This window comes from Balaenoptera ricei, chromosome 16 (assembly GCF_028023285.1).
Source record: "Balaenoptera ricei isolate mBalRic1 chromosome 16, mBalRic1.hap2, whole genome shotgun sequence".
NCBI lineage: Eukaryota > Metazoa > Chordata > Mammalia > Artiodactyla > Balaenopteridae > Balaenoptera > Balaenoptera ricei.
In genome coordinates, this window is record NC_082654.1 from 106,295,386 (window position 1) to 106,311,064 (window position 15,679).

Consider the following 15,679-nt stretch of genomic DNA (forward strand, 5'->3'; position numbering starts at 1 on the left):
ACCATGAGCACTGTCACCATGAGCATTGTCACCGTGGGCACGGTCACCATGGGCACTGTCACCATGGGCAGTATCATCATTAGCTCACTTACCATTGGAAATGTCACCATGAGTACTGTCATCTTGGGAACTGCCACCATGGACACTGCCACCATGAGCACTGTAACCATTGGCACTGCCACAGTGAGCACTGTCAATGTGAGCACTATCACCGTGAGCACTATCACCGTGAGCCCTGTCAGTGTGGGCATTGTCCCCGTGTGCACTGTCACCATGAGCACTGTCACCATGAGCACTATCACCATGGGAATTGTCACCATGGGAACGGTCATCATGGCCAATGTCAACATGAGCACTGTCACCATGGGAACTCTCTCCATGAGCACTGTCACCATGGGCAGTGTCACCATGGGCACTGTCACCATGGGCAGTGTCACCATGAGCACTGTCACCATGGGCACTCTCACAATGGACATTGTCACCGTGAGCTCTATCATCATGGGCAGTGCCATCATGACGAATTTCAACATTGGAACTCCAACCATGTACACCGCCAGCATGAGCACAGTCACCATGTGTAGTGTCACGATGAAAACTGTCACCATGTGTACTTTCAACATGGGCAGTGTCACCATGCGAACTGCCACCATGAGCACTATCACCATGAACACTATCACCAAGGGCACGGTCACCGTGAGCACTGTCACCGTGGGCACCGTCACCATGAGCACAGTCATCATGGGCACTGTCACCATGGGAACTGTCACCATTAGCACTGTCCCTGTGGGCACTATCTCCGTGAGCACTATCAGAATGGGCACTGTCACCATGGGCACTGTCACCGTGAGCAGTGTCACCATGAGCACTATTACCATGAGCACTCTCACCATGAGCACTATCACCAAGGGCAGTGTCACCTCCAGCAATATCAACATGGGCACTGTAACCGTGAGCACTATTACAATGGGCACTATCAACATGAGCACTATCACGTGAGCACTGTCATTGTGGGAATTGTCACCGTGTGCACTGTCACCATGAGCACTGTCACCATGAGCACTATCACTATGGAAACTGTCACCATGGGAACGGTCACCATGGGCAATGTCAACATGAGCATTCTCACCATGCGGACTCTCACCATGAGCCCTGTCACCATGGGCACTGTCAACATGGGTACTGTCACCATGGGCACTTTCAATATGGGAACTGTCACCATGCGATCTGTCACCATGAGCAGTATCACCATGAGCACTATCACCAAGGGAACTGTCACCATGAGCACTGTCACCATGAGCACTGTCACCGTGGGCAATGTCACCATGAGCACTGTCATAATGGGCACTGTAACCATTGGAACTGTCACCATGAGCACTATCACCGTGAGCACTATCACCATGGGTAGTGTCACCGTGAGCAAAATCACCATGGGCACTGTCACCGTGAGCACTATTAACATGGGTACTATCACCAAGGGCACTGTCACCGTGAGCACTGTCACCATGAGCACTGTCACCGTGGGCACTGTCACCATGAGCACTGTCATCATGGGCACTGTCACCATGGGAACTGTCACCATTAGCACTGTCCCTGTGGGCACTATCACCGTGAGCACTATCAGAATGGGCACTGTCACCATGGGCACTGTCACCGTGAGCAGTGTCACCATGAGCACTATTACCATGAGCACTCTCACCATGAGCACTATCACCAAGGGCAGTGTCACCTCCAGCAATATCAACATGGGCACTGTAACCGTGAGCACTATTACAATGGGCACTATCAACATGAGCACTATCACGTGAGCACTGTCATTGTGGGAATTGTCACCGTGTGCACTGTCACCATGAGCACTGTCACCATGTGCACTATCACTATGGAAACTGTCACCATGGGAACGGTCACCATGGGCAATGTCAACATGAGCATTCTCATCATGGGGACTCTCACCATGAGCCCTGTCACCATGGGCACTGTCACCATGGGCACTGTCAACATGGGTACTGTCACCATGGGCACTTTCAATATGGGAACTGTCACCATGCGATCTGTCACCATGAGCCCTATCACCATGAGCACTATCACCAAGGGCACTGTCACCATGAGCACTGTCACAGTGGGCACTGTCACATGAGCACTGTCACCATGGGCACTGTCACCATGGGTAATGTCACCATGGGCACTTTCAACATGGGCACTGTCACCATGCGAAATGTCACCCTGAGCACTATCACCGTGAGCGCTATCACCATGGGTAGTGTCACCATGAGCAATATCACCATGGGCACTGTCACCGTGAGCACTATTAACATGGGTACTATCAACAAGGGCCCTGTCACCGTGGGCACTGTCACCATGAGCACTATCATCATGGGCAGTGCTACCATGAGGAATTTCACCATCGGCACTCCAATCATGTACACCTCCAGCATGAGCACAGTCACCATGGGCAGTGTCACCATGAGCACTGTCACCATAGGCACTTTCAACATGGGCCCTGTCTACCATGGAACTGTCACCATGAGCAGTATCACCGTGAGCACTGTCACCATGAGCACTGACACCATGAGCATTATCACCATGAGCACTGTCACCATAAGCATAGTCACCGTGGGCACTGTCACCATGAGCACTGTCACCATGGGCAGTGTCACCTTGAGCAATATAACCATGGGCACTGTCACCATGAGCACTATTACAATAGGCACTATCACCATGAGCACTATCACTGTGAGCACTGTCACCATGGGCATTGTCACTGTGTGCACTGTCACCGTGGGCATTGTCACCATGAGCAGTATCACCATGGGAACTATCACCATGGGAAAGGTCACCATGGGCAATGTCAACATGAGCACTGTCACCATGGGAACTCTCACCATGAGCACTGTCACCATGAACACTATCATCATGGGCAGTGCCACCATAAGGAATTTCACTATGGGAACTCCTCACCATGTACACCGCCAGCATAAGCACAGTCACCATGGGAAGTGTCACCATGAGCACCGCCACCATGGGTCTTTCCACATGGGCATTCTCAGCATGCGAACCGTCACCATTAGCACTATCACAGTGAGCACTGTCACAATGAGCACTGTCACCATGTGCACTATCACCATGAGCACTATCACCAAGGGCACTGTCACTTTGAGCACTATCAACATGGTCAGTGTAACCGTGAGCACTATCACCATGGTCAGTGTCATCGTGAGCAATATCACTATGGGCACTGTCATGTGAGCACTATTACCATGGGTACTATCACCAAGGGCACTGTCATCGTGAGCACTGTCACCATGAGCACTGTCACCGTGGGCACTGTCACAATGAGCACTGTCATCATGAGCACTGTCACCATGCGAACTGTCACCATGAGCACTATCACCATGAGCCCTATCACCATGAGCACTATCACCAAGGGAACTGTCACCATGAGCACTATCACCATGAGCACTATCACCATGGGCACTGTCACCGTGAGCACTATTACCATGGGCACTGTCACCAAGGGCACTGTCACCATGAGCACTGTCACCATGAGCACTGTCACCGTGGGCTCTGTCACCATGAGCACTGTCAACATGGGCACTGTATCCATGGGAACTGTCACCATGGGCAGTATCACGGTGAGCACTATCACCATGGGAACTGTCACCATGGGAACGGACACCATGGGCACTGTCAAAATGAGCACTGTCACCATGGGCACACTCATCATGGGCAATGTCACCATGGACACTATCACCATGGGAACTCTCAACATGAGCACTGTCACCATGGGAAATGTCACTATGGTTCGTGTCACCATGGGCACTTTCATCATGGGCAGTGTCACTATCAGCACTATTACCATGAGCACTATCACCATGAGCACTCTAACCAAGGGCAGTGTCACCATGAGCACTATCACCGTGAGCAATATCACCATGGGCAGTGTCACCTTGAGCAATATCAACATCGGCACTGTCACTGTGAGCACTATTACAATAGGCACTATCACCATGAGCACTATCACGGTGAGCACTGTCACCGTGGGCATTGTCACAGTTTCCACTATCACCATGAGCACTGTAACCATGAGCACTATCACCATGGGAACTGTCACCATGGGAACGGTCACCATGGGCAATGTCAACATGAGCACTGTCACCATGGGAACTCTCACCATGAGCACTATCACCATGGGAAATGTCACCATGGGCACTTTCACCATGGGTACTGTCACCATGTGCACTTTCAACATGGGCACTGTCACCATACGAACTCTCACTATGACCACTATCACCATGAGCACTATCACCAAGGGCACTGTCACTGTGAGCACTGTCACAGTGGCCACTGTCACCATTAGCACTGTCATCATGGGCACTGTCCCCATAGGAACTGTCACAATGAGCACAGCCACTGTGGGCACTGTCACCATACGAACTCTCACTATGACCACTATCACCATGAGCACTATCACCAAGGGCAATGTGACCGTGAGCACTGTCACCATGAGCACTATCATCACGGGCAGTGCTACCATGAGGAATTTCACCATCGGAAATCCAACCATGTACACCGCCAGCATGAGCACAGTCACCATGGTCAGTGCCACCATGAGCACTGTCACCATGGACACTTTCAACATGGGCCCTGTCACCTTGTGAACGGTCACCATGAGCACTATCACCATGAGCACTATCACCAAGGGCACGGTCACCGTGAGCACTGTCACCGTGGGCACTGTCACCATGAGCACAGTCATCATGGGCACTGTCACCATGGGAACTGTCACCATTAGCACTGTCCCTGTGGGCACTATCACCGTGAGCACTATCAGAATGGGCACTGTCACCATGGGCACTGTCACCGTGAGCAGTGTCACCATGAGCACTATTACCATGAGCACTCTCACCATGAGCACTATAACCAAGGGCAGTGTCACCTCCAGCAATATCAACATGGGCACTGTAACCGTGAGCACTATTACAATGGGCACTATCAACATGAGCACTATCACGTGAGCACTGTCATTGTGGGAATTGTCACCGTGTTCACTGTCACCATGAGCACTGTCACCATGAGCACTATCACTATGGAAACTGTCACCATGGGAACGGTCACCATGGGCAATGTCAACATGAGCATTCTCACCATGCGGACTCTCACCATGAGCCCTGTCACCATGGGCACTGTCACCACGGGCACTGTCACCATGGGCAGTTTCAATATGGGAACTGTCACCATGCGATCTGTCACCATGAGCACTATCAGCATGAGCACTATCACCAAGGGCACTGTCACCATGAGCACTGTCACCATGAGCACTGTCACAGTGGGCACTGTCACATGAGCACTGTCACCATGGGCACTGTCACCATGGGTAATGTCACCATGGGCACTTTCAACATGGGCACTGTCACCATGCGAAATGTCACCCTGAGCACTATCGCCGTGAGCGCTATCACCATGGGTAGTGTCACCGTGAGCAATATCACCATGGGCACTGTCACCGTGAGCACTATTAACATGGGTACTATCAACAAGGGCCCTGTCACCGTGGGCACTGTCACCATGAGCACTGTCATCATGGGCACTGTCACCATGGGGACTGTCACCATTAGCACTGTCACTGTGGACACTATCACCGTGAGCACTATGACAATGGGCACTATCGCGAAAGGCACTGTCACCATGGACACTGTCACCATGAACACTATCATCATGGGCAGTTCCACCATAAGGAATTTCACCATGGGAACTCCATCCATGTACACCGCCAGCATGAGCACAGTCAACATGGTCAGTGTCACCATGAGCACGGCCACCATGGGCACTTTCCACATGGGCACTGTCCCCATGCGAACTATCACCGTGAGCACTATCACCATGAGCAGTATTACCATGAGCACTATCACCAAGGGCACTGTCAACGTGAGCACTATCACCGTGAGCACTATCACCATGAGCACTGTCACCATGAGCATTGTCACCGTGGGCACGGTCACCATGGGCACTGTCACCATGGGCAGTATCATCATTAGCTCACTTACCATGGGAAATGTCACCATGAGCACTGTCATCTTGGGAACTGCCACCATGGACACTGCCACCATGAGCACTGTAACCATTGGCACTGCCACAGTGAGCACTGTCAACGTGAGCACTATCACCGTGAGCACTATCACCGTGAGCCCTGTCAGTGTGGGCATTGTCCCCGTGTGCACTGTCACCATGAGCACTGTCACCATGAGCACTATCACCATGGGAATTGTCACCATGGGAACGGTCATCATGGCCAATGTCAACATGAGCACTGTCACCATGGGAACTCTCTCCATGAGCACTGTCACCATGGGCAGTGTCACCATGGGCACTGTCACCATGGGCAGTGTCACCATGAGCACTGTCACCATGGGCACTCTCACAATGGACAGTCACCGTGAGCTCTATCATCATGGGCAGAGCCACCATGAGGAATTTCACCATGGGAAGTCCAACCATGTACACCGCCAGCATGAGCATATTCACCATGGGCAATGTCACCATGAGCACTGTCACCATGGGCACTTTCAAAATGGCCACTGTCACCATGGACACTGTCATCATGAGCTCTGTTACAATGAGAAATGTCACCATGAGCACTGTCATCTTGGGAACTGCCACCATGGACACTGCCACCATGAGCACTGTAACCATTGGCACTGCCACAGTGAGCACTGTCACCGTGAGCACTGTCACCATGGGAACTGTCACCTTGTGCACTGTCACCATGGGAAATGTCACTATGGGCAGTGTCACCTTGGGCAGTGTCACCATGGGCAGTGTCAACATGAGCACTATTACCATGAGCACTATCACCATGAGCACTATCACCAAGGGCAGTGTCACCATGAGCACTATCACCATGAGCACTATCACCATGGGCAGTGTCACCTTGAGCAACATCAACATGGGCACTGTCACCGTGAGCACTATTACAATGGGCACTATCACCATGAGCACTATCATCGTGAGCACTGTCAGTGTGGGCATTGTCACTGTGTGCACTGTCACCGTGAGCACTGTCACATTGAGCACTGTCACAGTGGGCACTGTCACTGAGAGCACTATCACAATGGGCTCTGTCACCATAGGCACTGTCGCCATGGACACTGTCACCATGAGCTCTATCATCATGGGCAGTGCTACCATGAGGAAATTCACCATCGGAACTCCAACCAGGTACACCGCCAGCATGAGCACAGTCACCATGGGCAGTGCCACCATGAGAACTGTCACCATGGGCACTTTCAACATGGGCAGTGTCACCATGCAAACTGCCACCATGAGCACTATCACAATGAGCACTATCACCAAGGGCACTGTCACCATGAGCACTGTCACCGTGGGCACTGTCACCATGAGCACTGTCATAATGGGCACTGTTACCATTGGAACTGTCACCATGAGCACTATCACCGTGAGCACTATCACCATGGGTAGTGTCACCGTGAGCACTATCATCCTGGGCAGTGCCACCATGAGGAATTTCACCATGGGAACTCCAACCATGTACACCAGCAGCATGAGCACAGTCACCATGGGCAGTGTCACCATGAGCACTGTCACCACGGGCACTTTCAACATGGCCACTCTCAACATGGGCACTGTAATCATGGACACTGTCATCATGAGCTCTGTTAACATGGTAAATGTCACCATGAGCACTGTCATCTTGGGAACTGCCACCATGGACACTGCCACCATGAGCAATGTAACCAGTGGAACTGCCACAGTGAGCACTGTCACCGTGAGCACTGTCACTATGGGAACTGTCACCTTGTGCACTGTCACCATGGGAAATGTCACTATGGGCAATGTCACCTTGGGCACTGTCACCATGGGCAGTGTCAACATGAGCACTATTACCATGAGCACTATCACCATGAGCACTATCACCAAGGGCAGTGTCACCATGAGCACTATCACCGTGAGCACTATCACCATGGGCAGTGTCACCGTGAGCACTATTACCATGGGCACTGTCACCAAGGGCACTGTCACCATGAGCACTGTCACCATGAGCACTGTCACCGTGGGCTCTGTCACCATGAGCACTGTCAACATGGGCACTGTATCCATGGGAACTGTCACCATGGGCAGTATCACGGTGAGCACTATCACCATGGGAACTGTCACCATGGGAACGGACACCATGGGCACTGTCAAAATGAGCACTGTCACCATGGGCACACTCATCATGGGCAATGTCACCATGGACACTATCACCATGGGAACTCTCAACATGAGCACTGTCACCATGGGAAATGTCACTATGGTTCGTGTCACCATGGGCACTTTCATCATGGGCAGTGTCACTATCAGCACTATTACCATGAGCACTATCACCATGAGCACTCTAACCAAGGGCAGTGTCACCATGAGCACTATCACCGTGAGCAATATCACCATGGGCAGTGTCACCTTGAGCAATATCAACATCGGCACTGTCACTGTGAGCACTATTACAATAGGCACTATCACCATGAGCACTATCACGGTGAGCACTGTCACCGTGGGCATTGTCACAGTTTGCACTATCACCATGAGCACTGTAACCATGAGCACTATCACCATGGGAACAGTCACCATGGGAACGGTCACCATGGGCAATGTCAACATGAGCACTGTCACCATGGGAACTCTCACCATGAGCACTATCACCATGGGAAATGTCACCATGGGCACTTTCACCATGGGTACTGTCACCATGTGCACTTTCAACATGGGCACTGTCACCATACGAACTCTCACTATGACCACTATCACCATGAGCACTATCACCAAGGGCACTGTCACTGTGAGCACTGTCACAGTGGCCACTGTCACCATTAGCACTGTCATCATGGGCACTGTCCCCATAGGAACTGTCACAATGAGCACAGCCACTGTGGGCACTGTCACCATACGAACTCTCACTATGACCACTATCACCATGAGCACTATCACCAAGGGCAATGTGACCGTGAGCACTGTCACCATGAGCACTATCATCACGGGCAGTGCTACCATGAGGAATTTCACCATCGGAAATCCAACCATGTACACCGCCAGCATGAGCACAGTCACCATGGTCAGTGCCACCATGAGCACTGTCACCATGGACACTTTCAACATGGGCCCTGTCACCTTGTGAACGGTCACCATGAGCACTATCACCTTGAGCACTGTCACCATGAGCACTGTCACTGTGGGCAATGTCACCATGAGCACTGTCACCGTGGGCACTGTCACCATGGGAACTGTAGGCATGAGCACTATCACCGTGAGCACTATAACCATGGGCAGTGTCACCGTGAGCAATATCACCATGAACTCTGTCACCGTGTGCACTGTCCACATGAGCACAGTCACCATGGGAAATGTCACCATGGGCACTGTCATCATGGGAACTCTCACCATGAGCACTATCATCATGGGCAGTGCCATCATGACGAATTTCACCATTGGAACTCCAACCATGTACACCGCCAGCATGAGCACAGTCACCATGTGTAGTGTCACGATGAAAACTGTCACCATGTGTACTTTCAACATGGGCAGTGTCACCATGCGAACTGCCACCATGAGCACTATCACCATGAGCACTATCACCAAGGGCACGGTCACCGTGAGCACTGTCACCGTGGGCACTGTCACCATGAGCACAGTCATCATGGGCACTGTCACCATGGGAACTGTCACCATTAGCACTGTCCCTGTGGGCACTATCACCGTGAGCACTATCAGAATGGGCACTGTCACCATGGGCACTGTCACCGTGAGCAGTGTCACCATGAGCACTATTACCATGAGCACTCTCACCATGAGCACTATCACCAAGGGCAGTGTCACCTCCAGCAATATCAACATGGGCACTGTAACCGTGAGCACTATTACAATGGGCACTATCAACATGAGCACTATCACGTGAGCACTGTCATTGTGGGAATTGTCACCGTGTGCACTGTCACCATGAGCACTGTCACCATGAGCACTATCACTATGGAAACTGTCACCATGGGAACGGTCACCATGGGCAATGTCAACATGAGCATTCTCACCATGGGGACTCTCACCATGAGCCCTGTCACCATGGGCACTGTCACCACGGGCACTGTCACCATGGGCAGTTTCAATATGGGAACTGTCACCATGCGATCTGTCACCATGAGCACTATCACCAAGGGCACTGTCACCATGAGCACTGTCACCATGAGCATTGTCACAGTGGGCACTGTCACATGAGCACTGTCACCATGGGCACTGTCACCATGGGTAATGTCACCATGGGCACTTTCAACATGGGCACTGTCACCATGTGAAATGTCACCCTGAGCACTATCGCCGTGAGCGCTATCACCATGGGTAGTGTCACCGTGAGCAATATCACCATGGGCACTGTCACCGTGAGCACTATTAACATGGGTACTATCAACAAGGGCCTTGTCACCGTGGGCACTGTCACCATGAGCACTGTCATCATGGGCACTGTCACCATGGGGACTGTCACCATTAGCACTGTCACTGTGGACACTATCACCGTGAGCACTATGACAATGGGCACTATCGCGAAAGGCACTGTCACCATGGACACTGTCACCATGAACACTATCATCATGGGCAGTTCCACCATAAGGAATTTCACCATGGGAACTCCATCCATGTACACCGCCAGCATGAGCACAGTCAACATGGTCAGTGTCACCATGAGCACGGCCACCATGGGCACTTTCCACATGGGCACTGTCCTCATGCGAACTATCACCGTGAGCACTATCACCATGAGCAGTATTACCATGAGCACTATCACCAAGGGCACTGTCACCGTGAGCACTATCACCGTGAGCACTATCACCATGAGCACTGTCACCATGAGCATTGTCACCGTGGGCACGGTCACCATGGGCACTGTCACCATGGGCAGTATCATCATTAGCTCACTTACCATTGGAAATGTCACCATGAGTACTGTCATCTTGGGAACTGCCACCATGGACACTGCCACCATGAGCACTGTAACCATTGGCACTGCCACAGTGAGCACTGTCAATGTGAGCACTATCACCGTGAGCACTATCACCGTGAGCCCTGTCAGTGTGGGCATTGTCCCCGTGTGCACTGTCACCATGAGCACTGTCACCATGAGCACTATCACCATGGGAATTGTCACCATGGGAACGGTCATCATGGCCAATGTCAACATGAGCACTGTCACCATGGGAACTCTCTCCATGAGCACTGTCACCATGGGCAGTGTCACCATGGGCACTGTCACCATGGGCAGTGTCACCATGAGCACTGTCACCATGGGCACTCTCACAATGGACATTGTCACCGTGAGCTCTATCATCATGGGCAGTGCCATCATGACGAATTTCAACATTGGAACTCCAACCATGTACACCGCCAGCATGAGCACAGTCACCATGTGTAGTGTCACGATGAAAACTGTCACCATGTGTACTTTCAACATGGGCAGTGTCACCATGCGAACTGCCACCATGAGCACTATCACCATGAACACTATCACCAAGGGCACGGTCACCGTGAGCACTGTCACCGTGGGCACCGTCACCATGAGCACAGTCATCATGGGCACTGTCACCATGGGAACTGTCACCATTAGCACTGTCCCTGTGGGCACTATCTCCGTGAGCACTATCAGAATGGGCACTGTCACCATGGGCACTGTCACCGTGAGCAGTGTCACCATGAGCACTATTACCATGAGCACTCTCACCATGAGCACTATCACCAAGGGCAGTGTCACCTCCAGCAATATCAACATGGGCACTGTAACCGTGAGCACTATTACAATGGGCACTATCAACATGAGCACTATCACGTGAGCACTGTCATTGTGGGAATTGTCACCGTGTGCACTGTCACCATGAGCACTGTCACCATGAGCACTATCACTATGGAAACTGTCACCATGGGAACGGTCACCATGGGCAATGTCAACATGAGCATTCTCACCATGCGGACTCTCACCATGAGCCCTGTCACCATGGGCACTGTCAACATGGGTACTGTCACCATGGGCACTTTCAATATGGGAACTGTCACCATGCGATCTGTCACCATGAGCAGTATCACCATGAGCACTATCACCAAGGGCACTGTCACCATGAGCACTGTCACCATGAGCACTGTCACCGTGGGCAATGTCACCATGAGCACTGTCATAATGGGCACTGTAACCATTGGAACTGTCACCATGAGCACTATCACCGTGAGCACTATCACCATGGGTAGTGTCACCGTGAGCAAAATCACCATGGGCACTGTCACCGTGAGCACTATTAACATGGGTACTATCACCAAGGGCACTGTCACCGTGAGCACTGTCACCATGATCACTGTCACCGTGGGCACTGTCACCATGAGCACTGTCATCATGTGCACTGTCACAATGGGGACTGTCAGCATTAGCACTGTCACTGTGGGCACCATCACCGTGAGCACTATCACAATTGGCGCTGTCACCATAGGCACTGTCACCATGGACACTGTCACCATGAACACTATCATCATGGGCAGTGCCACCATAAGGAATTTCACCATGGGAACTCCAAACATGTACACCGCCAGCATGAGCACAGTCACCTTGGGCAGTGTCAGCATGAGCATTGCCATCATTTGGACTTTCAACATGGGCACTGTCACCATGCGAACTATCACCATGAGCACTATCAGCATGAGCAGTATTACCATGAGCACTATCACCAAGGGCACTGTCAACGTGAGCACTATCACCGTGAGCACTATCACCATGGGCAGTGTCACCATGAACAATGTCACCATGGGTACTGTCACCATGAGCACTATTACTATGGGCATTATCAACATGAGCACTGTCACTGTGAGCACTGTCACCATGAGCACTGTCACCGTGGGCACTGTGAACATGGGAACTGTCACTATGAGCACTGTCCCCATAGGAAATGTCACCATGGGCACTGTCACCATAGGCACTGTCACCATGGGCACTGTCACCATGAGCACTATCATCCTGGGCAGTGCCACCATGAGGAATTTCACCATGGGAACTCCAACCATGTACACCACCAGCATGATCACAGTCACCATGGGCAGTGTCACCATGAGCACTGTCACCACGGGCACTTTCAACATGGCCACTGTCAACATGGGCACTGTCATCATGGACACTGTCATCATGAGCTCTGTTAACATGGTAAATGTCACCATGAGCACTGTCATCTTGGGAACTGCCACCATGGACACTGCCACCATGAGCACTGTAACCAGTGGAACTGCCACAGTGAGCATTGTCACCATGAGCACTGTCACCATGGCAATTGTCACCATGTGCACTGTCACCCTGGTAACTCTCACCATGAGCACTGTCACCATAGGAAATGTTACTTTGGGCACTGTCACCATAGGCACTTTCAACATGGGCCCTGTCTACCATGGAACTGTCACCATGAGCAGTATCACCGTGAGCACTGTCACCATGAGCACTGACACAATGAGCACTATCACCGTGATTACTGTCACCATAAGCATAGTCACCGTGGGCACTGTCACCATGAGCACTGTCACCATGGGAACTGTAACCATGGGAACTGTCACCATGAGCACTATCACTGTGAGCACTATCACCATGGGCAGTGTCACCTTGAGCAATATAACCATGGGCACTGTCACCGTGAGCACTATTACAATAGGCACTATCACCATGAGCACTATCACCGTGAGCACTGTCACCATGGGCATTGTCACTGTGTGCACTGTCACCGTGGGCATTGTCACCATGAGCAGTATCACCATGGGAACTATCACCATGGGAAAGGTCACCATGGGCAATGTCAACATGAGCACTGTCACCATGGGAACTCTCACCATGAGCACTGTCACCATGAACACTATCATATTGGGCAGTGCCACCATAAGGAATTTCACCATGGGAACTCCAAACATGTACACTACCAGCATGAGCACAGTCACCATGGGCAGTGTCACCATGAGGACTATCACCATGTGCACTATCTCCATGGGCACTATCACCACGGGCACTGTCACCGTTAGAACTGTCATCATGGGCACTGTCAATATTGGAACTCTCACCATGAGCACTGTCACCATGGGAAATGTCACCATGGGCACTGTCACCATAGGCACTGTCACCATGGACACTCTCACCATGAGCACTATCATCATGGGCAGTGCTACCATGAGGAATTTCACCATCGGAAATCCAACCATGTACACCGCCAGCATGAGCACAGTCACCATGTGTAGTGTCACGATGAAAATTGTCACCATGTGTACTTTCAACATGGGCAGTGTCACCATGCGAACTGCCACCATGAGCACTATCACCATGAGCACTATCACCAAGGGCACGGTCACCGTGAGCACTGTCACCGTGGGCACTGTCACCATGAGCACAGTCATCATGGGCACTGTCACCATGGGAACTGTCACCATTAGCACTGTCCCTGTGGGCACTATCACCGTGAGCACTATCAGAATGGGCACTGTCACCATGGGCACTGTCACCGTGAGCAGTGTCACCATGAGCACTATTACCATGAGCACTCTCACCATGAGCACTATCACCAAGGGCAGTGTCACCTCCAGCAATATCAACATGGGCACTGTAACCGTGAGCACTATTACAATGGGCACTATCAACATGAGCACTATCACGTGAGCACTGTCATTGTGGGAATTGTCACCGTGTGCACTGTCACCATGAGCACTGTCACCATGTGCACTATCACTATGGAAACTGTCACCATGGGAACGGTCACCATGGGCAATGTCAACATGAGCATTCTCACCATGGGGACTCTCACCATGAGCCCTGTCACCATGGGCACTGTCACCATGGGCACTGTCAACATGGGTACTGTCACCATGGGCACTTTCAATATGGGAACTGTCACCATGCGATCTGTCACCATGAGCCCTATCACCATGAGCACTATCACCAAGGGCACTGTCACCATGAGCACTGTCACAGTGGGCACTGTCACATGAGCACTGTCACCATGGGCACTGTCACCATGGGTAATGTCACCATGGGCACTTTCAACATGGGCACTGTCACCATGCGAAATGTCACCCTGAGCACTATCACCGTGAGCGCTATCACCATGGGTAGTGTCACCATGAGCAATATCACCATGGGCACTGTCACCGTGAGCACTATTAACATGGGTACTATCAACAAGGGCCCTGTCACCGTGGGCACTGTCACCATGAGCACTATCACCATGGGCAGTGCTACCATGAGGAATTTCACCATCGGCACTCCAATCATGTACACCTCCAGCATGAGCACAGTCACCATGGGCAGTGTCACCATGAGCACTGTCACCATAGGCACTTTCAACATGGGCCCTGTCTACCATGGAACTGTCACCATGAGCAGTATCACCATGAGCACTGTCACCATGAGCACTGACACCATGAGCATTATCACCATGAGCACTGTCACCATAAGCATAGTCACCGTGGGCACTGTCACCATGAGCACTGTCACCATGGGCAGTGTCACCTTGAGCAATATAACCATGGGCACTGTCACCATGAGCACTATTACAATAGGCACTATCACCATGAGCACTATCACTGTGAGCACTGTCACCATGGGCATTGTCACTGTGTGCACTGTCACCGTGGGCATTGTCAC